At 50.1% G+C, this 27945-nt stretch overlaps 2 pseudogenes; one reads left to right on the plus strand and one right to left on the minus strand.

Moving 5' to 3' along the window:
- The window catches only part of LOC135887506 (E3 ubiquitin-protein ligase TRIM39-like), a 302230-nt pseudogene that overhangs the window by 208737 nt on the left and 65548 nt on the right, over positions 1-27945 (plus strand).
- Positions 24187-25154, minus strand: LOC135888082 (olfactory receptor 5B21-like; annotated as a pseudogene).

A 27945-nucleotide genomic window follows, 5' to 3' on the forward strand; every position in this document is an offset into this window, starting at 1 on the left:
AGTGGGTCGAGCAGGGGGGACTGGGACTCAGGACTGTGGTAAAAGTGTCCCAGAGAAACCATAATAAAGACAATTAACAGATGTAAACACACTGCGCATAGCAGGTGTCACCCATCAGTCTTACAGGGCCCCAGCAGGTCAGAGTCTTTCCAATCCTTCCGCCAGCCCAGAAGGTCCTGTCCATTCGATGGGTCCGAGTCAGTTCAAACTCATCCTTTCAGAGCAAAAGTCCTTTCTTTGTTTCCTTGTTTCTGGAAAAGCCAGCCTAACCCAGTCTGCAAACACCCTTCCCCCTCCCCACCCCCCGAGGGTGTGGAACTTCTCTGGAGTGGATCAGTCTCCGTGGTGGGGGGGGGCGGAAATGTCTACACTGCATTGTAAACCCGGGCTTGTGGACTCGGTGTTTCCAAGTCCGTGCTTGAGTGTCCACACTGCATTGGAAGCCTGGGTTTACAATGCTGGACCTGGGTCTCTCAGCCTCGCTAACATGTCCATACTGCACTGTGCAGACCTTCTGACTCGGGTCTGCAGCTTGACCCGCGTCCACACTGCACAATGACAGGGCTTGGACCAGAGTCTCAGCAAGACTCGGGCTCTGACCCATCCCCCTAGCAGCATCCTAGGACCCAGGCCCTGAGTGTTTGCTCCACTGAGTCAGACTGACCTTGTGCATGCAGAAAGGGGCCTTGGGCTCAGACGTGAGTCAGAGCCCGGGCATAGGGTGCAGTGTAGACATAGATGGTGAGTTGCTTTGCTTTACTCCCCCCCGCCCCATTTTTGGTTCCTGGAGGAGCTGGTGTAACCCTCCCCCCTGGAGTTATGTACAATTCCTGGCCCACAGCGATACATAAACTTAATACAGTGTGGTCCCCAAAATATTGATGGGGTGCGATATCTAAGACTGGCCTGCAGAGAGCATCCCAATGATGCACTGGATTGGGGAACATGGGTGCTGGGTTCAATTCTCAGCTCTATCACTGAATCATAGCGTGACCTTGGGTAAGTCACTTCATTGCTTTGTGCCTCAGTTTCCCCTTTGGAAAATAGGGATGATGATGATGATAATATTCCCACTTCCAGAGGTGCTATGAGAATAACTCGAAAAGTACTTGGGAGTCAGATACAACAGTGCTGGGTGCGGTATAATACCTAGATACATGAAGAGTAACATCTTGGTCAGTTAGTGAACCAGAAATAGTTATGAACAAGAAACGTCACTTATCAAATGTATATTTCACAACTCCTCTTGGAATAAATATCTTTGAGTCAGCTAGAGTAAACCTAGACCATCCCTGACAGGTGTTTGTCCAACCTGGTTTTAAAAACCTCCAGTGATGGGGATTCCACAACCTCCCTTGGAAGCCTGTTCCAGAGCTCAACTACCCTGAGAGTTAGAAAGTTTTTTCTAATATCTAATCTGAATCTCCCTTGCTGCAGATTAAGCCCATTGCTTCTTCTCTTACCTTCAGTGGAAATGGAGAACAATGGATCCCTGTCCTCTTTAGAACAGCCCTTAACTTATTGGAAGACTGTTATCAGGTCCCCCTCAGTCTTCTTTTCTCAAGACTAAACATGCCCAATTTTTTAACCTTTCCTCACAGATCAGGTTTTCTAACTCTTTGATCATTTTTGTTACTCTCCTCTGGACTCTCTCCAATTTGTCCACATCTTTCCTAAAGTGTGGTGCCAATAACCGGACACAGTACCCCAGCTGAGGCCTCACCAGGGCCGAGTAGAGCAGGACAGTTACCTCCCGTGTCTTGCATACAAAACTCCTGTTAATACACCCCAGAATGAGATTAGTGCTAGGGCCTGTGTTATACATGAGGGAAGATGAGATGGTCACAAAGTTTCCAAGGCCAGAAGAGATCAATGAGTCATCCCCTCCCATCCAGTTATAGAATAGAATCATAGAATATCAGGATTGGAAGGGACCTCAGGAGGTCATCTAGTCCAACCCCCTGCTCAAAGCAGGACCAATCCCCAACTAAATCATCCCAGCCAGGGCTTTGTCAAGCCTGACCTTAAAAACCTCTAAGGACGGAGATTCCACCACCTCCCTAGGTAACCCATTCCAGTGCTTCACCACCCTCCTAGTGAAAAAGTTGTTCCTAATATCCAACCTAAACCTCCCCCACTGCAACTTGAGACCATTACTCCTTGTTCTGTCATCTGGTACCACTGAGAACAGTCTAGATCCACCCTCTTTGGAACCCCCTTTCAGGTAGTTGAAAGCAGCTATCAAATCTCCCCTCATTCTTCTCTTCTGGAGACTAAACAATCCCAGTTCCCTCAGCCTCTCCTCATAAGTCATGTGTTCCAGTCCCCTAATCATTTTTGTTGCCCTCCGCTGGACGCTTTCCAATTTTTCCACATTCTTCTTGTAGTGTGGGGCCCAGAACTGGACACAGTACTCCAGATGAGGCCTCACCAATGTTGAATAGAGGGGAACAATCACATCACTCGATCTGCTGGCAGTGCCCCTACTTATACAGCCCAAAATGCCATTAGCCTTCTTGGCAACAAGGGCACACTGTTGACTCATATCCAGCTTCTCGTCCACTGTAACCCCTAGGTCCTTTTCTGCAGAACTGCTACCTAGCCACTCGGTCCCTAGTCTGCAGCAATGCATGGGATTCTTCCATTGTAAGTACAGGACTCTGCACTTGTCTTTGATGAACCTCATCAGATTTATTTTGGCCCAATCCTCTAATTTGTCTAGATCCCTCTGTATCCTATCCCTACCCTCCAGCGTATCTACCACTCCTCTCAGTTTAGTGTCATCTGCAAACTTGCTGAGGGTGCAGTCCATGCCACCCTCCAGATCATTAATGCTGCTATAATGGTGCTTCCTTCTCATTCATTATCCTTTGCTGCCCTCTGGTGACTGCATGAAGCAACCAGAATTTCGTTGACATCTGCCGTATTCGCCATCTTTTCTCTTTACTGCTTCGCTTCCAAGGGTAAGCACCAAGGACTGGTTGGGGCACTTGGACTGTGGATGGGATCGCAGAGCCCCAGGCACCTGTTAGGATATAGATATTCAGGCCTGTCTGTAAAGGCCTATACTTTAAGAATTTAGGTGTATTCTTATCACTTAGGGTATGTCTACACTACGAAATTAGGTCGAATTTATAGAAGCCGGTTTTATAGATATCGGTTTTATACAGTCGATTGTGTGTGTCCCCACATAAAATGCTCTAAGTGCATTAAGTCGGCGGACCGCATCCACAGTGCCGAGACTAGCGTCGACTTCTGGAGTGTTGCACTGTGGGTAGCTATCCCACAGTTCCCGCAGTCTCCGCCGCCCATTGGAATTCTGGGTTGAGATCCCAATGCCTGATGATGCAAAAACAGTGTCGCGAGGGGTTCTGGGTACATGTCATCAGGCCCCTCCCCCTCCGTCAGAGCAATGGCAGACAATCGATTTGCGCCTTTTTACCTGGGTTACCTGTGCAGACAACATACCATGGCATGCATGGAGCCCGCTCAGCTCACCGTCACCATATGTCATCTGGGTGCCGGCAGACGTGGTACTGCATTGCTACACAGCAGCAGCTAATTGCCTTTTGGCAGTAGACGGTGCAGTATGACTGGTAGCCGTCATCGGCTATCTGGGTGCTGGCAGACGTGGAGCTGCATTGCTACACAGCAGCAGCTCCTTGCCTTTTGGCAGTGGATGGTGTATTACGATTGATATCCATCATCGTCATATTCCTCAGTGAGTTCAATCAGAGGAACGCGGGAAACTTCTTCAGCAGATTCCTCTAAGAAATACTGAACCAAACTTTCCACTCTGGGCATCTGATTCTTCATTTTGTCTCCTGGAGACCTGGCAGTCCTATTGAACCGTCTTGACGATGATGGCTAGCAGTCGTAGTACAGCATATTCTGCCAAGCACCCAGAAGATGCTGATGGCTATCAGTCATGCTGCACAGTCTGCTGCCAGCTTAAGATGTAAAAAATAGATGGACCATATTTGTTCTGTATTCATTTGCTTCCCCCTCCCTCCGTGAAATCAACGGCCTGCTAAACCCAGGGTTTTGAGTTCAATCTTTGGGGGGGCCATTCTGTGTGACAGTTGTTTGTGTTTCTCCCTGATGCACAGCCACCTTTGTTGATTTTAATTCCCTGTGCCTGTACGCCATGTCGTCACTCGCCCCTCCCTCCCTCCATCAGACACTAGTTTCGCACCTTTTTTCAGCCCAGACGCCATAGCACTGGGATCATGGAGCCCGCTCAGATCACCGCGGCAATTATGAGCACTATGAATACCACGCGCATTGTCCTAGAGTATATGCAGAGCCAGAACATGCCAAAGCAAAACCAGGCGAGGAGGCGATTGCAGCGATTGCAGCGTGGCGACGAGAGTGATGAGGAAATTGACATGGACATAGCCCTCTCATAAGGTACGGGCCCCAGCAATGTGCAAATCATGGTGTTACTGGGGCAGGTTCATGCCGTGGAACGCCGATTCTGGGCCCGGGAAACAAGCACAGACTGGTCTGACCGCATCATGTTGCAGGTGTGGGACGATTCCCAGTGGCTGCGAAACTTTCGCATGCGTAAGGGCACTTTCATGGAACTTTGTGACTTGCTTTCCCTTGCCCTGAAGTGCCAGAATACCAGAATGAGAGCAGCCCTCACAGTTGAGAAGCGAGTGGCGATAGCCCTGTGGAAGCTTGCAACGCCAGACAGCTACCGGTCAGTCGGGAATCAATTTGGAGTGGGCAAATCTACTGTGGGGGCTGCTGTGATCCAAGTTGCCAGGGCAATGAAAGACCTGCTGATATCAAGGGTAGTGACTCTGGGAAACGTGCAGGTCATAGTGGATGTCTTTGCTGCAATGGGATTCCCAAACTGTGGTGGGGCGATAGACGGAACCCATATCCCTATCTTGTCACCGGAGCACCAAGCCACCGAGTACATAAACCGCAAGGGGTACTTTTCAATGGTGCTGCAAGCCCTGGTGGATCACAAGGGACGTTTCACCAACATCAACGTGGGATGGCCGGGAAAGGTACATGATGCTCGCGTCTTCAGGCACTCTGGTCTGTTTCGAAAGCTGGAGGAAGGGACTTTCTTCCCGGACCAGAAAATAACCGTTGGGGATGCTTGGGGACCCAGCCTACCCCTTAATGCCATGGCTCATGAAGCCGTACACAGGCAGCCTGGACAGTAGTCAGGACCTGTTCAACTATAGGCTGAGCAAGTGCCGAATGGTGGTGGAATGTGCATTTGGACGTTTAAAAGCGCGCTGGCGCAGCTTACTGACTCTGATAGACCTCAGCGAAACCAATATCCCCATTGTTATTGCTGCTTGCTGTGCGCTCCACAATATCTGTGAGAGTAAGGGGGAGACATTTATGGCAGGGTGGGAGGTTGAGGCAAATCGCCTGGCCGCTGATTACGCGCAGCCAGACACCAGGGCAGTTAGAAGAGTACAGCATCAGAGAAGCTTTGAAAATGAGTTTTGTGACTGGCCAGGCTACGGTGTGAAACGTCTGTTTGTTTCTCCTTGATGAACCCTTTCCCCCCCCCCCCCCCGGTTCACTCTACTTCCCTGTAAACTAACCACCCCACCCTCCCCTCCCCCCTTCGAGCACCTCTTGCAGAGGCAATAAAGTCATTGTTACTTCTCACTCATGCTTTCTTTATTAATTCATCACACAACTAGGGGGATAATTGCCAAGGTAGCCTGGGATGGGTGGGGGAGGAGGGAAGGAAAAGGACACACTGCAGTTTAAAACTTTAAAACTTTAACACTTATTGAAGGCCAGCCTTCCGATGCTCGGGCAATCATCTGGGGTGGAGTGACTGGGTGGCCGGAGGCCCCCCCACCGTGTTCTTGGGCGTCTGGGTGAGGAGGCAATGGGACTTGGGGAGGAGGGCTGTTGGTTACACAGGGGCTGTAGCGGCGGTCTCTGTTCCTGCTGCCTTTCCTGCAGCTCAACCATACCCTGGAGCATATCAGTTTGATGCTCCAGCAGCCAGAGCATCGAGTCTTGCCTTCTGTCAGCAAGCTGACGCCACCTATCTTCTTCAGCCCGCCACTTGCTCTCTTCAGCCTGCGATTCAGCCCGCCACCTCTCCTCTTGTTCATATTGTGCTTTTTTGCACTCTGACATTGACTGCCTCCACGCATTCTGCTGTGCTCTGTCAGCGTGGGAGGACAGCTCCTTCTAATCTTCACTAGCCTCTGTGAAGGAGAAACATATGCAGCTGGTGGAGGAGAAGGGAGAGGTGGTTACAAAAGACACATTTTATAAAACAATGGGTACACTCTTTCACGTTAAATTTTGCTGTTCACATTACACAGCACATGTGCTTTCGTTACAAGGTCGCATTTTTCCTCAAATATTGAGGGCCTGCCGGTTTGGTGTGAGAGATCACTCACGCAGTGCCAGGCAACAGATTTCGGCTTGCAGGCAGCCATGGTAAGCCACAGTCTTTTGGCTTTTTTAACCTTCTTAATATGTGAGAATGGTTTCAAACAGTAGCGCCCTCATTTCCCATACCAAGCACCCGTTGGGTTGGCCATTTAAAATAGGTTTGCAATGTAAAAGGAGGGGCTGCGGTTTCCGAGTTAACATGCAGCACAAACCCAACTACGCCCCCCCACACACACACCCAATTATCTGGGATGATCACTTCACCCCTTCCCCCCACCGCGTGGCTAACAGCGGGGAACATTTCTGTTCAGCCGAGCAGGAACGGGCACCTCTGAATGTCCCCTTAATAAAATCACCCCATTTCAACCAGGTGACCGTGAATGATATCACTCTCCTGAGGATAACAAAGAGAGATAAGGAATGGATGTTGTCTGCATGCCAGCAAACACCGGGACCATACGCTGCCATGCTTTGTTATGCAATGATTCCAGACTACGTGCTACTGGCCTGGCGTGGTAAAGTGTCCTACCATGGCGGACGGGATAAGGCAGCCCTCCCCAGAAACCTTTTGCAAAGGCTTTGGGAGTACATGAAGGAGAGCTTTCTGGAGATGTCCCTGGAGGATTTCCGCTCCATCCCCATACACGTTAACAGACTTTTCCAGTAGCTGTACTGGCCGCGATTGCCAGGGCAAAGTAATCATTCATCATTAAACACGCTTGCTTTTAAACCATGTGTGATATTTACAAAGGTACACTCACCAGAGGTCCCTTGTGTGCCCTCAGGGTCTGGGAGCATGCCTTGGGTGAGTTTGGGAGTTACTGGTTCCAGGTCCAGGGTGATAAACATATCCTGGCTGTTGGGGAAACCGGTTTCTCCGCTTACTTGCTGTGAGCTATCTTCATTGTCTTCATCATCATCTTCCTCGTACCCCGAACCCGCTTCCCTGTTGCGTGTTTCTCCATTGATGGAGTCAAAGTACACGGTTGGGGTAGTGGTGGCTGCACCCCCTAGAATGGCATGCAGCTCCGCCTAGAAGCGGCATGTTTGCGGCTCTGCCTCGGACCTTCCGTTTGCCTCTCTGGCTTTGTGGTAGGCTTGCCTTAGCTCCTTAATTTTCACACGGCACTGCTGTGCGTCCCTGTTATGGCCTCTGTCCTTCATGGCCTTTGAGACTTTTTCTAATATTTTGCCATTTCGTTTACTGCTATGGAGTTCAGCTAGCACTGATTCATCTCCCCATATTGCGAGCAGATCCCGTATCTCCCGTTCGGTCCATGCTGGAGCTCTTTTGCGACCCTGGGACTCCATCATGGTTACCTGTGCTGATGAGCTCTGCGTGGTCACCTGTGCTCTCCACGCTGGGCAAACAGGAAATGAAATTCAAAAGTTCGCGGGGCTTTTCCTGTCTACCTTGTCAGTGCATCTGAGTTGAGAGTGCTGTCCAGAGCGGTCACAATGAAGCACTGTGGGATAGCTCCCGGAGGCCAATAACGTCGAATTCCGTCCACACCACAACAATTCCGAACCACAAAGGCCGATTTTAGCACTAATCCCCTCGTCGGAGGTGGAGTAAAGAAACCAGTTTAAAGGGCCCTTTAAGTCGAAAAAAAGGGCTTCGTCGTGTGGATGTGTCCAGGCTTAATTCGATTTAACGCTGCTAAAGTCGACCTAAACTCGTAGTGTAGACCAGGCCTCCGCTAGTTATAGAGGTATAAAAGAAAGAAAGAAAGAAAGAAAGAAAGAATCAAAATCACTGTTTGTGAAAGGGCCTTCTCGTACTGTGACAGACTGAGGCTCTGTTCTTAGGCTAAGTAAGGCCTTTGGCTAAGCAGCAGAGGCAGCCATAAGCTAAGAAGTGAATGGTCACATCCTCACATTCCAAACTAGTCACATGGAAATAAGGTGCTATTGGGCTGTTAGGAATACAATTCTGTCCTGATATTCCTATCACCTCCAGAGAAAGGAAAGGGCCTAGAACATGTAAAAGGAAATTTAGTTTGATAGTTTTCTGTCTGGTAAGAACTCACTTATTAATAGACACAGCTGGGAAACCCTTATGTCTGTATAGATGTAGTTGTGAAATCCTCACTTCTGTATTGTTTTGTATGTTTATTTGCATGGTCTCTGTCTGGTTCTGTAATTGTTTCTGTCTGCTGTATAATTAATTTTGCTGGGTGTAAACTAATTAAGGTGGTGGAATATAATTGGTTAAATAACCATGTTACAGTATGTTAGGATTGGTTAGTTAAATTTCAGTAAAATGATTGGTTAAGGTATAGCTACGCAGAACTCAAGTTTTACTATATAGTCTGCAGTCAATCAGGAAGCAATGGGGGAATGGGAACAGGGAATGGGGGTGGGGAAATTGGAATAATGTTTTGCACAGGGATGGCTCTGTGGTGTCAGAGCTGGGAAGGGGGACACTGAGGAAGGAAACTGGACTCATGCTTGCTGGAAGTTCACCCCAATAAACATCGAATTGTTTGCGCCTTTGGACTTCGGGTATTGTTGCTCTCTGTTCATGCGAGAAGGACCAAGGAAGTGAGAGGGTGAAGAAATAAGCCCCCTAACAGCACCCACCAAGATTTGCCTTTGTATTGTTGTCATCAGCAGGTAACGCACGTAGGCCCCAATTCTGGTGAGGCGGGGGCCAATGGGAGGTTGGCCTTTGAGCTCAGTGGGGACAGGTCTTGCCCCCATTGTGCATCTAGGTAGGTAAATGCTTCTGAGCACTGTAGTGTCTAAGCACACGCAGGATGAGGTGAGTCAAATGGAGGTGGGATGTTAGATGGGGTGGGATCTGAGTTACTACAGAGCATTCTTTCCTGGGTGCTGGCTGGTGAGTGTTGCCCACATGCTCAGGGTTTAACTGATTGCCATATTTGGGGTCGGGAAGGAATTTTCCTCTAGGGCAGATTGGCAGAAGCCCTGGAGGTTTTTCGCCTTCCTCTGCAGTGTGGGGCACGGGTCACTTGCTGGAGGATTCTCTGCACCTTGAGTTCTTTAAACCACGATTTGAGGACTTCAGTAACTCAGACATAGGTTAGGGGTTTGTTACAGGAGTGGGTGGGTGAGATTCTGTGGCCTGCATTGTGCAGGAGGTCAGACTAGATGATCATAATGGTCCCTTCTGACCTTAAAGTCTATGAGCTACGGCCAGGTCACACCAACTGGGGATCTGCCCAGTGACTCCAATGGAGCGGCGGCTGATTGACTCCAGCTGAGGATCTGGCCCAAAGAGTTTAAGGCTGATATTTTCCAATCCTGACTAGGTGATTTGGACACACAATTCCCATTGAATTTAGTTTGAAAACATCAACCTAAGTGACCTGCTCAGTGCCATACAGGGAGTCTGGGGAAAAGCCAGGAACTGAACTGTGAGTTCCAAGGGCCAGTCCAATGCCTCAAACACACGCTCAGCTGTCATCTCCCCGCTGGGGTCAGAGGGTGAGGGTCTCTGGCCTGTGCTATGAACAGAACAGACTATATCACAGTGGTCCCTTCCGGCCTTAGAACAGCTGGGAATCCATGAGTCTTCTAGCGAAACTGTGATCCATTGCTGTTCAAAACAATCGTTTAGCATTAAGTGTCCTGCTCCTCAATGAAAATTGCAACTTCTGCTTTTCCCAAATGAACAGATTAAGGAAGAGTTTAGCACATGCTAAGATTTGATCAATTGATTTGTGGCCAACATTTTCAAATTTGGGGACCTAAAGTTGTTAATAATTAGGCTGGAATTAGGCACCTAAATCCGATTGAATTTCAACGGGATTTGGACATCTAGCTTCTATAAAGCTGCTTTCAAAGTGCCAAACTTAGCTCTCATCTGGTACAACTGTAGACCTGAGCCCCAGCCCCATTTGGGGAAACCGAGGCACAGAGAGGGGCTGGGTCACACTTTCAAAATCATCTAATCCCAGTGTCCAGAGGGGCAGATTTTAAAAGTATTTAGGTGCTTTGTGGAATTTTCACAAGTGCTTAAACAAGTTAGGTGCCTAACTCCCCTAGAAATGAATAGCAATTGGGCATCCAAATCCCTTAGGCAGTTTGAAAATCTTAGCCTTAATGTCTCTGTTTTAGTCTGGTGTTTTTTTTCAGGATTGCTGGGCTGCCCTGGCTCCCAGACAGGTCACTGAAAAATGCAGGTGTCCAACACACCTACAAGTCTAGCCACTTTGATTAATAGGGATTTTTGCTGGCTACCTTTAGGCACCTGAGTTTGAAAACTTTTCCCTAAGTGATTTGGCTGAGGTCACAAAGGAAGTCAGGGCCAGCTCCAATATTAAAGCTAAGGTCTTTGGATCTCCATCACGTGCTCCAAACTATTATGATGAATTCTTCTTCTTCTTCTCCAAACTTACACCAGTGAGACCAAGGTTAGAAACTGACCTCTGGAGAAAATCAGGGTCTCAGATGCCCCAATGTAGAGCTGCATTAGCCCCACTTAAGTCACAGGGGTTAATTCTAATTCACACTATGAAGACCCAGAACTATAACAGAAGCTTAAACATTTTTGGTGATATATTACTCTGTGTATATGTGAGGAAGGGGGAATTTTTGGTGATATATTTATGACCCCGCTACGTGCCTCGGTTTCCCCTATCTGGCGCCTGGTTACTCAGTGGGGGGGAAAGGACTACGTGTGTTTTCAGGAAAGACTAAAAGACACAGGAGTGTGTGTGTCAGCTCCCTGTCTGGGTGGCATGAAGAGTCGTTAAGGAACTGGTTGAAACTGACCAAGAGGAACAAGGGGGCCAGAGAGACAATGCCAGTGCTGCCTGCATTCCCCCTCTCCTCACAGGGAAGCTGAGCAAAGACACCCCCTCCCCCCAACCTGGAGAATGAAGGACTGGGAAGGGGTGAGCTGGGGAGTCAGAGGTGACTTCTGGACGCTCTCTCTCTCTCTCTCATAGGAACTGACTACGGAGGTCAGACAGACACACACAGACACAGCCTGGACACGGGGTTCACGCCGGCTCGGCAGGGCCCTGGGCTGACCAGAACGGATGACGTTTTCACCTTGATTTCTCTTTACTAACCTAAGAGCTTCCTAGGCTGTGTCCACGTGACTAATAAACCCGACTGTTTCGTAAACGTTGCCTGAGTGCCACTGCGAATCCTGGGGGAGGCGCTCGAGTCCCTGCCAAGTGGACACGTCTCTCCCAGGAGTCTGGCTCCGCTGGACAGAGCTCACAGGATGAAGCAGGGGGGCTGGAGCCCCAGAGGGTCAGTCCAGCAGGTGGTGAGGCCACATGGCCTCCCCTGAAGGGAGAGTGAGACCCTTTGGGGGTCTGGCCCATCGAAGGGGGTCCTCCAAGGGACTGGTCCAAAGCTGGGGGTGCAGCACCGATCCTGTGGATCTGGGACAGTATGTGTGTGAGGCTGTTCCCCCTGCCTGAGGCTCTGGGATCTGCTGTGTATTTGTGTGTGTGTGTTTTGTTGTTGTCCCCTGCTGGAGGGAATGAGACCTGCTCAGTGTGTGGGTGTAGGTGCATGCATCCCTGCTGTCCTCTTCTCTTGCTCGGTGTGTGGGGGTGGGGTGCGTATTTCCCTTCTGCGCCCTCTTGGAAGGAAGGACACTTATTCTTTGTGAGTGTGTGTGGGGAGACGGGGGGAGTGCAAGCTGCTTTGTGATGCATGGAGACAGCTCAGTTCTGGCCCGGGCCTGGCCTGGCAGGGGCTGCTGCAGCTCAGAACTCCACAGAAATACCAGAGCTCTGAGGATGCAGGGCCTGGGCCAGGCTCCTTAGCCTGTGTGCTGCAGACACGAGGGGAATGCTGCAGGAGGAGAGCTGCTGATCACAACAGTGGTGCATTGACAGAGCTCTGGGGGGGGGAGGGGCGGGGCGGTGAACTTGGATTGCAGATGGTCAAGATGGAGGGGAATCATCAGCGCTGTGTGTTTGGGGCAGGGCAGCAATGATAGCTCATTTCTCTGATGTATGGGCAGCGTTAGGACAGGCACAACAGGGGTATTGTAAGTTAGGGCTGAGATCTGTCAACAGAGCTGTAAGGGAGTCAGGGCTGGGACAGCAGGGGGCTGCGGGTCAGGATTGAGGGGCACCAGCACAGCTGTGTGTGTGTGAGCCCAGAGATGGAATGGGGTGGGGGAGAAGGGGGCTGTGGGTTAGGACCGAGGACATTGGCAGAGCCTGGGGTTGTGGGCAGCACAGCAATGCCCATGTCACTGAGGCCTAGAAACCTGGAATTGCCTTTTGCTCACTGCCTCTGGGCCGTGCCGCCTTTGCTAATCTCCTGGGAAACTGAGGTTTGTTTACCTGTCTGTTTCACTGCAGCCACCCCCTCAACTCCCTCACATTCCCTCCCTTCCTGGGGGTCTGATGGAATTTACGAAGGGAGGGATCACCTGTCACGGGCGCTAGGAATGAACGGCTCGACCCCTTTGGCTTTCCCATCAGGGCTATCTGCCATAGGAACAGACCTGTCCCTTCCTTTGTCTAATTTTAATCAATGCCTCTGACTTTCTGTTCTAATCAGCCCCCACGAGACTGCCACAAAGACCGGCATTTCCCGGCAGCGTTGCCATTCTAATGGCCCTCAGTGGGACCCATTAAAGCGACAAGTAACTTTGTTTCTGCTGCTGGCCCGTCGTTCCTCGAGAGGGTTGTCAGCTCTCCAGGTCGGGCCCAGCCCTGTGCTGGGCTGAGCCCTACTAGGAGCGCTCATTAAGATGCGTAATGATCGGTGTGTCCTCCTGTAGGTCTCTGTTCACTCACAGATGCTGCAGGCTAATTGGAGAGAGTTCTTCTTAGAAGGAGGTTTGCTTATGGGAATGGTTTTAACGAGCACATAAGGAAGCAGCCTATTTTTTTTTTTTTTTAATTTTTGTCCTAAGCAGGGCATTAGTAAAATTAACATGTTTCAAATGAAATTGATCCAGGTTGTATAGAAGGGCACCATTGCCTCCTGCAGCACCTCCTTGCAGCTGAGTGTGGCTCTGCTGTGTGTTGCCTCAGTTTCCCCCCCCCCCCCCCCATGAGATCACTTTGACTTTAAGGCCAGAAGGGACCATCATGATCATCTAGTCTGCCCTCCTGCACATCGCAGGCCACAGAACCTCACCCACTCACTCCTGGAATAGACCCCCAACCTCTGGCTGAGTTACTGAAGTCCTCAAATCTTTATTTAAAGACTTCAAGTGACAGAGAATCCACCATTTACACTAGTTCAAGCCAGCAAGTGACCCATGCCTCACGCTGCAGAGGAAGGCGAAAACCCCCCAGGCTCTCTGCCAGTCTGACCTGGGGAAAACCCCCCAAAAGCCTGCATGTTCCTATGCTAACTTTTGAATTAATCACACATGTATCTCTAAAAAGCAACAGAGGGTCCTGTGGCACCTTTAAGACTAACAGAAGTATTGGGAGCATAAGCTTTCGTGGGTAAGAACCTCACTTCTTCTAAGGCTCCATTCGCCTTAGTTCACAGCACTGTCAGAAACAACAAGGAGTCTGGTGGCACCTTAAAAACTAACAGATTTATTTGGGCATAAGCTTTCGTGGGTAAAAACCTCACTGTTCATGGCAAGAGAATCTCTCCTGACTCATGCCAAGGAGAATAAACACACGCAAAAAAAAAAAAGTGATATAATATCCCCTCTATTAGGGTGGGATTTTTGAAGGGCTTTGAGGGGGATTTAGGGGCCCAGCTCCCCTGGAATTTCACCTGGCCCCCATGAGCCCCTTTGACAATCCCAGGCTCTACCATTTTCTTCACTAAATTGGTGTTTATGTCATGGGAGGCAGTGGCTGGGGAGCTGGGAGCCTGCCGTCTATTTCCATGCCTACCACTGACCCGCTGGGTGACCCTGGGCAAATCGCATGACCCCTCCGTGCCTTGGTTTCCCCATCTGCAAAAGGGAGTTAGCCACACTTCTCTTCTTTGTAAGGTGCTTTGAGCTCATGAAAATTGCACTGGGTGTGTGGGTGTGATGGGGTGTCCACCCCACACAAGCCCTGAGTGGGTTAATGTGGGCTGGGAGGGGCCAATTAACCTTAGATGCTGCGTATGGAGGGAAACCAGGGCTTTATAGGGCCTAATGGCAGATGAAGCCCAGCTACGGGAGAAGCTGGGGTAGCATTATCAAGTCAGGAAGCCCAAGCAGGAATGAGCTGCTGGGAGGCAGGATGTCTGCAGTTGTTCCCTGAGGAGAAAGGGAGTTGGCCTGGGATAAGGAGGAGATCCAGGAGATCCAGGGGGATAATAAGCCCTGAAGTTCTGCCCTAAACTAGGGAGTCTTTCAAGAAGCCTAGAGGAGTGAAGTAGCCAAGGGGTGTAGAGGCAGCTCCAGGGGTGAACCCAGAGTTAGGCAAGGAGATAGAGCGCTGGGCTGCAACAACAGGGTCTGAGACTGAGCAGGCCTAGCGTGCTAGTCAGAGGGTACCTGGGCTGGAAGCCGGAGTAGCAGGGGGACCTGGGTCCACCACTGGCAAAGTGGATGTCCACAACCAGCTAAATGGCAGTAAAAGGCTGTGTGTGTCTGCACTAAGGTCAGGGCTAGCTAATGCGCATTCACAGAAATGTCCTGGCCAGTCCAATTTATAGTCCCCACACAGCTCTGCAATATTTTTTGGGGAGGGAGGGCCCTTCCTACCTACCTATGGGGGTCTGACCCCTTCTCCTTGTCTCCTCCTACGTGAATCAGGTTTGGGTGGAGCTTGCCTTTCTGTGAGCCTGGGGAGCCCTTGCCCCTCTGGATGGGAGAGCTGAGAACAGGCAGGCTTGGGGCATGTGCCAAGGACACACTGCTGGAAACGGGCATGCTTGACGCACCAGAAACTCTCCAGCTCTGGGGAGGGGAACCCCCACTGAAGTGAATGGGGGCAGTTCACGTGTCTCAGAGCTGTGCTTTCAGGCTGTATTGAGCCCCCCCGGGTGTTCTCTTTCAGCTGAGAACCTCTCATGGAGATGAGTGGGCCACTTCCCACCTCTCCGAGCTCACTCCGCTGCTGATGGATGGGTGGATTCCCCCCCTCCCCCCTGCTTCCTACAGTAATGAAGAGCCAGGGCAGCTCTGCCCTAGCCAAGGTTGGGAAGCCCTTCTTGTTAAGCGAATGACTCCAAGTGCTCTAAAATTCACCCTATACCGGAAACCTACTGACCACTATACTTACCTACATGCCTCCAGCTTTCATCCAGATCACACCACACGATCCATTGTCTACAGCCAAGCTCGAAGATACAACCGCATTTGCTCCAACCCCTCAGACAGAGACAAACACCTACAAGATATCTATTGAGCATTCTTACAACTACAGTACCACCTGCTGAAGTGAAGAAACAGATTGACAGAGCCAGAAGAGTACCCAGAAGTCACCTACTACAGGACAGGCCCAACAAAGAAAGTAACAGAACGCCACTAGCCGTTACCTTCAGCCCCCAACTAAAACCTCTCCAGCGCATCATCAAGGATCTACAACCTATCCTGAAGGATGATCCCTCACTATCACAGATCTTGGGAGACAGGCCAGTCCTCGCTTACAGACAGCCCCCCCCAACCTGAAGCAAATACTCACCAGTAACCACACACCATACAACAAAAACGCTAACCCAGGAACCTATCCTTGCAACAAAGCCCGTCACCAACTCTGTCCACACATCTATTCAGGGGACACCATCTTAGGACCTAATCACGTCAGCCACACTATCAGAGGCTCATTCACCTGCACATCTACCAATGTGATATATGCCATCATGTGTCAGCAATGCCCCTCTGCCATATACATTGGCCAAACCGGACAGTCTCTATGCAAAAGAATAAATGGACACAAATCTGACGTTAAGAATTATAACATTCAAAAACCAGTCGGAGAACACTTCAAACTCCCTGGACACTCAATTACACACCTAAAAGTCGCAATTATTCAACAAAAAAACTTCAAAAACAGACTCCAACGAGAAACTGCAGAACTGGAATTAATTTGCAAACTGGACACCATTAAATTAGGCTTGAATAAAGACTGGGAGTGGCTGAGTCACTACACAAACTAAAAACTATTTCCCCATGCTAATTTCCCCCCTACTCACACCTTCTTGTCAACTGTTTGAAATGGGCCATCCTGATTATCACTACAATTTTTTTTCCTGCTGATAATAGCCCACCTTAATTGATTAGTCTCATTAGAGTTGATATGGCAACCCCCATTTTTTTCATGTTCATAGTGTGTGTATATGTATATATGTGTATATATCTTCCTACTGTATTTTCCACTGCATGCATCTGATGAAGTGGGCTTTAGCCCACGAAAACTTATGCTCAAATAAATGTGTTAGTCTCTAAGGTGCCACAAGTACTCCTCGTTCTTTTTACTTTTACAACTGTGATGCTTCTCTGGGTGCCCAGGGCTGGGAGTTGCCTTGTTACCCCCTCCCTCCAGCACGAGGGAGTCTTGCCTGTGCTGGCTGATTGAGAGCTCCTGACACAACCAGCCCGTCAGCCACTCTCCTCTGGGCTCCACCAGCCCTACAGGCTGACAATCGATGCACCCTTACTCCTGCGTCCCTTCAAAGTACCTCCTTCTGGCATCCACCCCAATCGCTGGATTCCCAAAGACCTCAGTTTCACCTCCCCCCCCCCACCCCCGGTCCTCTGTCACACAGCACTTGAGTTCAGTCACAGTAAAACAAAAGTGAATTTATTTAAGAAAGAACAGAGATTCACCCAGAAACAAGCGTGAGTGACAGAGGCAAATGGCTACATACAAAACAAAATCATAACATACAAACTAGGGCCTATGCTTACTAATGGTCATCTTTCCTATCTAATGAAGTAGATTCTCACCCCAAAGTTCAGTCTCTCACAGTGACTGCTGGCCCCAAGGAGCTAGGACCTAATCTTTCATAAAGCACCCCTGCTCGGCAACGTACCTCCTCAGCGAACAAGTGCAGAGTCTCTTTCTCCTGTGATATATGGACTCAGTCTTTTGTCTTTATTCCTGGACAGGGCTGGCCCCTCACTGTCATATCGTCTTTTTCACTTCCATGGGGTTTTCATGTTTATAGTGTCTTTGGCTTTCTGGATTGATGCAAAGGTAGACAATTGAGTGATACATTACATAATAGACGAGCCAGGGAGGGAGGACAACTCCCTCCCAGTTAAATGGGCCATCATTGAGACACATGATTCCCTGCTAACTCTTACTTCAAGACCATAAAGGCAAAATTTTCAGTATAGCTACATTATTCCCTAAATATTACCCGTATGTACATCTCGCAAAAATTGAATATTGATACGTTACAAGCTTTCAGTAGACACCTTGGATGCTACCCTTTATGGATAAACACAACGAAAGTGATGTATTAGTTGTAGTGAGTTTGTCAGGTCTGAGACAGGAGTTGCTTGTAAACAGCAAACTCTTTGCCAGTTGGCACCAATGAGCCCCTGTGTCACAACAACCCCTTCACTGTTGCATGCATGATACCAACTAACCCTATACTTTCCCTACCCATCATTAAAGTCGCAGACCACTCTCACATCCCATCTCACTGCTATCAATACCCATTCCAATACAGAATCATGTAGGTCAGTGGTTTTCAAGCTTTTTTCATTTGCGGACCTCTAAAAAATTTAGAATGGAGGTGCAAACCCCTTTGGAAACCTTAGACATAGTCTGCAGACCCCAGGTTGAAAACCACTGATTTAGGTTGTGTCAATAGCAGGGCACTGGGGTCACCTTGCCCCGGGCAGTGAGGACCTCTCAAGGTTCCTTCCCACCCTACATTTCTGTGATTCACACAGGAACTTAGAGTGTAGCAACTCCTAGCTTGTCAGCAGTGAGGAAATCCTTGGGGTTCACAACGCCTGAGATAGGTACTCAGGCTCCCTGAACAATGAATGGGGAGAGACAGGGCTAAGACTGGGAGTCACAAAAGCCAGCGCGCTCTGCAGGCAGGCGCCTAAGGTAGCCACTGGGAGATGCTAAGCACAGGGGTGTGTCCAACCCCGCCCCTCTCACAAAGTTAAGCCCCTAAATCCTGGCTGGAGGAAGGCTCATCCTTCTGACTGGGGCTCTCAGCCCCTCTCTTTGAATCAGACACAGCTGCCCCATAACTCTGAGCCTCAGGGGGTACAGGACTCCCCCAGAACATGGGAGACCCTGGATCCAGTCCCCCTGCTCTAAAGGCATGTTCATTATTTAAAATCAGTGACCCTATTTGGAGTGTAGCTTTTAGAAGGAGACTCCAGCCTTCCTGATGATGGCGACTCCAGCACATCCCTTGGTAAATGGTTCAGAGTTGCTCCAAGACAGAGGTAGGCAACGTGTCCGTACATGGACACAAGTGTCTGTGGTAAAAATGTTGAGGTCCATAGCAATTTGAGTCCGGGTTGAATGACTGAAAGACATAAACCTCCCCCCAATGTCTATCACTAAGTCCAGTAATTTTGTCAAGTGCCCACCATACAACATGGTGGTGCTGACCTCTGCTCCAAGAACGATTTGGGGATCTGACCTTACAGTGAGAGACTCAAGAACCTCAAACTATGTAACTTAACAGGGAGACGGTGAGCAAAGCTTCAACAAAGAGTTGACTAGAAGTACGTACAGGGGAGGGTGTTTCTGGTTGCCAGGGACTCTTCAGTCTCCTAGACAAAGGCGAATGAGAGCCAATGGCTGGCAGCAGAAGGGAGACAAATTCGGGCTAGAAAGAAGGGGCACGTTTCTAATGGGGAGGGCAATTGGCCATTGGAACAGTTTGTCCAGGGCTGTGGTGGATTCTCCGTCGTTTGGAGTCTTTAAATCAGGACTGGATGCCTCCTTCTAAAAGATCCCCTCTAGCTCCGGGACAAGCCATCGGTGTTGCCAAAGGTGGGCTAGGGCTAGAGGGGGTTCACCCCCCATCAGATCTGAGCGAGCCACCTGCTTAGCGAGAGCCCCCTGGCTGCCCAGCAGCAGGACGAGCAGGGAGCGTCCCCGTGGCCCGGTGTGGTGCTGCGGGCAGAGTCCATCCTGAGCATGTCCAGTGCCCAGCGCGCCAGCCCTGTCCCTGGTGTGGGGAGTGAGATGGAGGGAGGGGAGGAGAGGGGGAAGGGGCTGCGGAGGAGGGAGACAGACACAGACACAGCCAGCTGCGGCCATCGGCACTGACACATGGCTCCCTGTGCTCCCAGCTCCCCACCACCCCTCCCTTTGCCCCCTCCAAACCCCCTTCATAGACCCCCCAATTAATCCCCTCCTACATCCCCCATCCCCTTCCCATAGTGCCCCCAACTCTCTCCCACAGCCCCCCACCCAACCCTCTGCCATAGACCCCCCAAAATCCTCCTGCAGTCCCCAGCCAACACCCCCACCATATACCCCCATATAACCCCCAACCATCCCCCCAGCTCCTGTTTAAACCCATCCATCCCCCTGCTACCCCATCCCCAAATAAACACACCCACACATCTCCAGAGAAACCCAAACCCCACAAAACCTCCTTCTGCCACATCCCCCACCCACCCCACTGCACCAACCCCCTTCTTCTCACATATATCCACCTCATGGCACACCCCTGCAACTAAACACCCCCAGAAAACATCACCCTGCCAGCACCCCCCTCCACCCCAATGCCCTTCACCCCCATCCAGACCTTCCCCCGCCGCTGCTCATCATCTCCCCAGCCCCATTCCCCAATAAACCCACCTCTGAAAACCGTCCCTACGCCACCATCCTCAAACCACTTCCCTCCACCCACCTCCCTCTGTCTTCACCCCAGCCCCTCCTGCCACTGCTCCAGCACCCCTACTCCCCCCAGTGCCCTTCTGTGGCCCCTAACACCCAGGTCCATCTACCCTACACATCAGCCCGAATGCCCCCAGCTCCTGGCTACACCAACGCCCCTCTCCCTTCTTCAGTCGCTCCGGTCCCCGGGGCTCACCCCGGAACCCCCCACAGGGTGCCTCACCCCTTTACCCTGGCACCAGCATCCCACCTTCACCGTATGTGGGGCTGGGGACCTTTTTACCCCTCCTTAGCCCTCCTCTTCTTTGTCCCCTGGGGGTGGTCGGACGGCTGAACCCCCACTCATTTGGAGGAGACGCCCAGCAAATCTGAGTGTAGGGAGAGCCAATGGGCCAGAGCAGGGAGTCGGGCCCAGCCCCATTGGACGCTGCTGTGGGGTGATCGTGGGGCAGGCTGTCTCTCCAACCTCCCTACCCTCCTTGCTGGGGCCTCATCTCCGCACCAGGCTGGGATAGAGACAGCGACCCCCACACCGGAGAGTGGGGCCTGACAGTTTCACTGAGCTCCCCCAAAGGGTATCTTCTTCACCAGCCCCCTAGGGCGATGGGCCTGAGGGGGGAATCACTGGCTGGAATGCTCTGGCCTCTGCGGGAGATGTGACTAAAATGATCAGAATGGATTTTTTTCACCTTAAAATCTATGTATCTAGGAGCTCCTCTCCCCCCAGAAAAAGTGGGTTAATGGGGAAGTGTGAGTCTTGCAGGGTGAAGAGTAGGTGTGTGTGCATGGGCGGGGGGAGGGAGGGGTTGTGAGTCTGGACCCAGTAGCGTAGCTAGCGGGGTGCAGGGGAAGCAGCCGCTTCCCCTCAGCAAATTTGCCCAAAGCGGCGCCTTTCCAACTGCGGCCGAAGGAGCGAGGAGGGGCGCAGGCTGGCCGCCCGCAGCGCAGCCAGCAGCTATGCGGGGGCGGCAGGCGCGCGGCCGGAGGAGTGGCGGGGGAGTGCAGGCTAGCCGCCTGCAGGCCGCAGCGTGGCTGGCAGCCATGGGTGGGCGGCGGGTGCGCGGCCGGAGGTGGAGGGAGGAGGCGCAGCATGCGGACGGCTGCCATGGCTGGAGGAGCAGGGGGGGCGCGGCATGCAGATGGCTGCCGCGGCCGGAGAAGCACGGGGGGTGCAGTCTAGTGGCCGGGAGCCATGGGGGGATGGCAGGCGGGGCCTGAGGAGCGGAGGGGCGCAGCATGGCGGCCGGCAGCCGCGGCCAGAGGAGCGGGTGGGGGTCATGGGGGTGGCACGGCAGGGCCAGAGGAGCGATGGGGGGGGAGGGGCGGTGCGGCCGGAGGAGCCAGTCAAGGGGGGGGCGTGGAGCAGCTGGAGGAGGAGCCAGCCAGTGGGGCGTGGCCAGAGGAGGAGCCAAGGAGGACGCCTTTCTTAGGTTTGCTCCCCCTCCTCTTAGAAGCTGGCTACGCCACTGTCTGGACCCCTCTCTCTTTCCTCAGATGAGTAGAAAGCAGCACAGTGCAAACCACCTCCAAAGATTTTAACTTTTTGACAGAAAACTGAAAACAACAGAACAGAACATTTTTTGAGAGAGCGAGAGAGAGAGAGACAAGGTGGGTGAGGTGATATCTTTGATTGGGCCAACTTCTGTAGGTGAGAGAGACAAGCTTTCAAGCTTACACAGAGCTCTTCTTCAGTCTGGGGAATGTACTCAGTATCACAGCTAAATACAAGGTGGAACAGATAGTTTATCATAAGTAGTTAACACACATTTCAAGGGACCATTCAAGTTGAAATGGCCCATTAACACCCCTCCAGTCATGGGGGGGGGGAAAGCAGTTGTGTGTGTGTGTGTGTGTGTGTGTGTGTGTGTTTGGGCGGGTTAGTTGGTTACAGTTTGTTGTAATAAGCCATAAATCTAGCATATCTATTCAGTTCATGATTTTTAGTGTCTTGCAAAGTTATGAATTTAAGTTCCCAGGCTCATCTTTTGACGGGGTTGTGCAGATTTCTTTTGAGAATGAGGACTGAGAGGTCAGATTTAGAGTGATCGCTTTGTGAAAAGTATCATTAAACAATTACAATCCACACTTGATGGGGATCACATCCTGAAAGAAATCTTTCCTGAACCCCCACTTCTGGCTTTCAAACAAACCCCCATCCTTTCCAAGCTTATCATCAGAAACAAGTTCCCCACAGATCAGGACACACCAACTCAAAGCAGTATCATATCCTGCAGGAACAACAGATACAAAAGAAGCAGACATATCTCCACTGCTACAATGAGCAATACTCCCCCCAACACACCTTTCAAGATCCATGGGTCCTATATATGCCTATCACGACATGTGGTGTACTTCATCCAGTGAATCAAATGCCCAGACAACAGCTATGTGGGTGAAACCAGACAATCACTATGCTCTCAAATGAACTGACACAGAAAAATGATAAAAGACAAACACTGTATCGCCTCTGGGTGAACACTTTTCACAAAGAGTTCACTCTATTGCAGTCCCTTGAAATATGTTAACTACTTATGCTAAACAATCTGTTCCACCTTGTATTTAGCTGACACACTGAGTACTTTTCCCAGTCCTGAAGAAGAGCTCTTCTGTATAAGCTTGAGTCTCTCACCAGCAGAAGATGGTCCAATAAAAGATATTCCCTCACGTGCCTTGTGTGATGGGATCCCCAGGGTACAAAATAGAGATGTGGGACCGCTGTGTCACCTTAACTCTCCAGCCTGGGCTGTCTCTCACAACACTATGCCAGTGACAAGCAGCAAACCCCTCCAAGTGCTGTGATCACTCAGCCATCAGTTTGTGGAGACCCACACCCAGTTAAATTGCATGAATGTTCTCTAAGCCAGTCATGAATTCTACAGAGAGAGGCACCAGCCAATCACCCCAGCCTTGCATACTAGAAATATATCGTCTTACACTGCTCAGGGCTCCCTGAGATTTCCCCAAGCACTTCCCTGAGGGCTGAGCTGAGATTTCCCCAAGCACTTCAACCAAAACTACACTGTTTTAGGTAAAATATAAAACAGATTTATTAACTACAGAAAGATAGATTTTAAGTGATTATAAGAAGCAGGCATAGAGATCAGAGTTGGTTACATAAGAAATAAAAATAAATTTGCAGTCTAAATTCTACAAATGAAGCAAGATTTGAATCAAACAGTTTCTCACCCTAACAGATGATACAGTCATCTCACAGTTCTCTATTCACAGGCTGGAAACCCTTCCCAGCCTGGGACCAATCTTCCCCACTTCAAAGTCTTTGTCTTCCAGACGATCTTCCAGATGTTGAAATGGTAGAGGAGAGAGGCCAAGTGGTCATGTCATTGACCCTCCTTATACTTTCTCTCTAGGTGCTAGAAAGATCCTTGCGGTGACGTGGGGTCTGGCAGTACACATTGCATAAGTGCCTTCTGTGGAGTCTCTGGGAGAGTGGATTCTTCTTGATGGGCCATCAACGCCTGTCTGGCCAGCAATGGTTGCCCCTTTGGTCTTACTGAAAGGCCAGCTGTGGCCATCTCCCAACCTCACTATATTTCAGTAACGCATTTAGCAATACTTCATAACATCACATACAATGATAGTACCCACAATTTAACAGGATATTATTGTTCAGCAGATCAAGACTTCTCAAATGATGCCTCCCAAGGCATACTTTGTAGCAAACACACCATAATCATTTCAGATTGGTGAATACGGGGGTCCAGGCTGCTCTTTTGAGGTACAGAGGGTCACACCTTGTCTTTGTAATATTCTGGGTCCAACACAGCCACAACAACAGTGCATGACTTTTTTTTTTTTTACAGTTTCCATCTGAAAGATTTCAGATGTCAGTTGCCAAAAAGCAAAAACATTTTCATTTTTCAGGTTTCAGTTATTTTGATGAAAAGTGAAAATCTTCTCTCCCCTCCTCCCCCTGCAAAATTCCAACCATCTCTATCTCTCTTATATTTATGTGTGTGTGTGTGTGTGTGTGTGTGTGTGTATGTGTGCACACACACACATCTCTTGTATACTGCATTTCTGTATCAGGGCCCACTTAGTCCCTCCTTCTTTCACAATAGAAACCAGATTGATTGATCCTCATTTCATTCAACTAGTCTGAATTCTTTGTGAGAGCCAGACATTTCCTGACAGCTTTTCTCAGGGCCTCCTTGACCTCTCTGTTTCTCAGGCTGTAGATGAGGGGATTGACCAGGGGAGTCAGGACTGTGTAGAAGACAGAGAATACTTTGTTCAGGGCTCTCAGGTTGCTGGATTTTGGTATCATGTAGACAATCACTATTGTTCCATAGAAAAGTGTTACCACAATGAGGTGAGAGGAGCAGGTGGAAAAGGCCTTTTGCCTCCCGGTGGTGGAAGGGATTCTCAGGATAGTGCTAAGGATACAAACATAAGATGTCAAGGTTAATAGAAATGGGGAAACTGCAACTGGGAAAAAAAAATATAAAAAACCAGCATCATTTGCCTGGTGTCGCTGCAGGAGAGCTTTAAAATTGGGGTGAGATCACAAAAGAAATGATCCATTTCATTGGGGCCACAGAAAATTACTTGTGACATAAAACACATCATTATTGAACAAGGTAGAAATCCACTTATCCAACACCCAGCTGCTAGCTGGAGGCACAACTTGCCATTCATACAGGTTCCATAGTGCAGTGGTTTGCATATGGCTAAATACCGATCATAAGACATCGCTGCCAGGAGATAACACTCTGTAGTTGCTAGAAAACAAAAGAAAAAAAACTGTGTTATGCAGCCCCCCACAGAAATGGTTCTGTCCCCAGTCAAGAGACTGGCCAGCATCCTGGGCAGGAGGGCAGAAGTGTAGCAGGTCTCCAGGCAGAACAAGTTCCCCAGGAAGAAGTACATGGGGGTGTGAAGGTGCTGATCCGTCATGACTAGAGCAATGATGAGGATGTTCCCGGCCATGGTCACAATGTAGATCACTAGGAAAACCAGGAAGAGAAGGATCTGCAGTTCAGGGAGATCCCCAAATCCAAGGAGAATGAATTCTGTGACATCTGTTTCATTTTCCGCATCTCCTTTCTCCATGAGCTGCATCCTGTGATAGTGAAAAGTAATGAACATCAAAAGATTTGGCTGTACCATGAAATTAGATAGATTTCCATCTTTTGATCCCATAAGAGTTCCCACTGCAAACTGAGAGCTGGGGTTATATTCTCTCAAAAAGAGAAACTTCTTCACTTCAGAAAGATTCCGCACACACCCCAAAGAGCTGTCACCCAGTTAATTTTCCCCTCCTTTGACCCATACCCCAACTTTTTTCATTCATTAATTCTTAGATTTAAGACCAAAAGGGACCATTTGGGGATGGAGGTTGGCACAACTGATTAAAAGAGCTTTAAACTAGAAACTTGGGGAAGATGCTCATGTAATCTCCACCCCTGTGTGGGCTGGTTGGCCGGGGCTCGTCCTCCTCCGGGGCAGCGGGGAGCCAGACCGCCTCACTACTTTGGTCAGGTGTGTCAGGGAGTTAGCTCGGCTGTGCGGTAAACAGTCAGCAGCTCCGGCCCTCAGGCAGGATCAGAGCAAACAGTTCAATCACTCAGCCATCAGTTTGTGGAGACCCACACCCAGTTAAATTGCATGAATGTTCACTAAGCCAGTCATGAATTATACAGAACCCTGGTCTACACTACGGGGTCAGGTCGAATTTAGCCCTGTTAGGTAGATTTAAAAATTACTGCGTTCACACAACCAAACCCATTCCGTCGACCTAAAGCGCTCTTAAAATCGACTTCTGTACTCCTCCCCGACGAGGGGAGTAGTGCTACAATCGACCTTGCTGGGTCGAATTTGGGGTAGTGCAGACGCAAATCGACGGTATTGGCCTCTAGGAGCTATCCCAGAGTGCTCCATTGTGACCGCTCTGGACAGCACTTTGAACTCTGATGCACTAGCTAGGTACACAGGGAAAGCCCCGGGAACTTTTGAATTTCATTTCCTGTTTGTTCAGCGTGGCGAACTCAGCAGCACTCAGCAGCACAGGTGACCATGCAGTCCCCCCAGAATAGTAGAGTATAGGATGTTTCTACGCTCCCCCCTATCATCTCCGTCCCTGAGGTTATCGCAGATTAGAAGGTGAAAACAATGCACTCGTGATTACATGTTTTCCAAGCTCATGCAGTCCTCCCGCACTGATAGGGCACAGCTTAATGCATGGAGGCATTCAGTGGTAGAGGCCAGGAAAGAATTAAGTGAGTGCGAAGAGCCGAGGCAGGACCCGATGCTGAGGCTAATGGGGGAGCAAACAGACATGATGAAGGGTCTGTTGGGGCTTCAGAAAAGCCAACAAGAGCACAGACCCCCGCTGCATCCACTGTATAACAACCTATCCTCCTCCTCACCCAGACACCCAAGAATGCGGGGTGGGGGTGGGAGCGAGGCTCCGGGCACCCAGCCACTCCACTCCAGAGGATGGCCCAAGCAACAGAAGGCTGTTATTCAAACAGTTTGATTTTTAGTGTGGCTACAATAAGCAATGTGGCCTTGTCCTTCCCTCCTCCCCCACCCGGGCTACCCTGTTCATTATCTCATTTTTTTTTAATTAATAAAGAAAGAATGCATGGTTTCAAAACAATAGTTACTTTATTTCGAAGAGGGGAGGGTGGTTGGCTTACAGGGAATTTAAATCAACAAAGGGGGTGGGTTTGCATCAAGGAGAAACACACACAACTGTCACACCGCATCCTGGCCAGTCATGAAACTGGTTTCCAAAGCCTTTCTGTGCTCTTCTAATTGCCCTGGTGTCTGACTGCTTAAAATCAGACGCCAGGTGATTTGCCTCAACCTCCCACCCCACCGTAAATGTCTCCCCCTTACTCTCACAGATATTATGGAGTACACAGCAAGCAGCAATAATAATGGGAATGTTGGTTGCGCTGAGGTCTGACATAGTCAGCAAACAGCGCCAGTGAGCTTTTAAACATCCAAAGGCACATTATATCACCATTCTGAACTTGCTCAGCCTATATTTGAACTGCTCCTTACTACTGTCCAGGCTTCATGAGCCATCGGAGCAAGGGGTAGGCTGGGGTAGGTGCGACCGCGCGGTGCTGCTGGCTGGGAGAGCAGCCTGAGGCAGAAGCCTCCAGCTCGCATGATATTCCAGGCAGGCAGCAGCGGTGACGGTGAGCTGAGCGGGCTCCATGCTTGCCATGGTATGGCATCTGCACGGGTAACCCAGGAAAAAAGGCGCAAAATGATTATCTGCCATTGCTTTCATGTACCATGCGACATGTACCCCAAACCACCTGCAACAATGTTTTTGCCCCATCAGGCATTGGGAGCTTAACCCAGAATTCCAGTGGGCAGCGGAGACTGCGGGAGCTGTGGGATAGCTTCCCTCAGTGCAGCGCTCCATAAGTCGATGCTAGCCATGGTAGTGAGGACGCACTCCACCGACTTAATGCGCTTAATGGGGACATATGCAATCTGTTACCTGAAATTGGGTCAGCAAGTAAGCTTAGGGAGGACTAATGACCCACCAGAGTTTGGCCGAAAGCAGCACGTTTATTATATTGATAGCTAAGCTGAAAAGAAGGGGGTGGGAGGGGGAGGGTGTCACACTCACACTCGCATACTCATGCTCCCAGGACAGGCACAGCACTGGAGATGTCAGGATCCTTCAAGGTAAGTGTCCCACAGCACAGCGATGGATGGTGCAATGAAGGTAAGTCTTCCCGAGGCACGATGGAATGCAACGCGGCGAACCACTGGCCAGGTGGTCTGGGCGAAGGGCCTCCAAGGGAGGTACAAGCTTGTGAGTGCACTCCTGAGCACGTGGCCCCTTCCCCTTCTTAAGGACCTGCTCCTCATGGCCTGCAACTAG

Source organism: Emys orbicularis, chromosome 13, assembly GCF_028017835.1.
Source record: "Emys orbicularis isolate rEmyOrb1 chromosome 13, rEmyOrb1.hap1, whole genome shotgun sequence".
Lineage (NCBI taxonomy): Eukaryota > Metazoa > Chordata > Testudines > Emydidae > Emys > Emys orbicularis.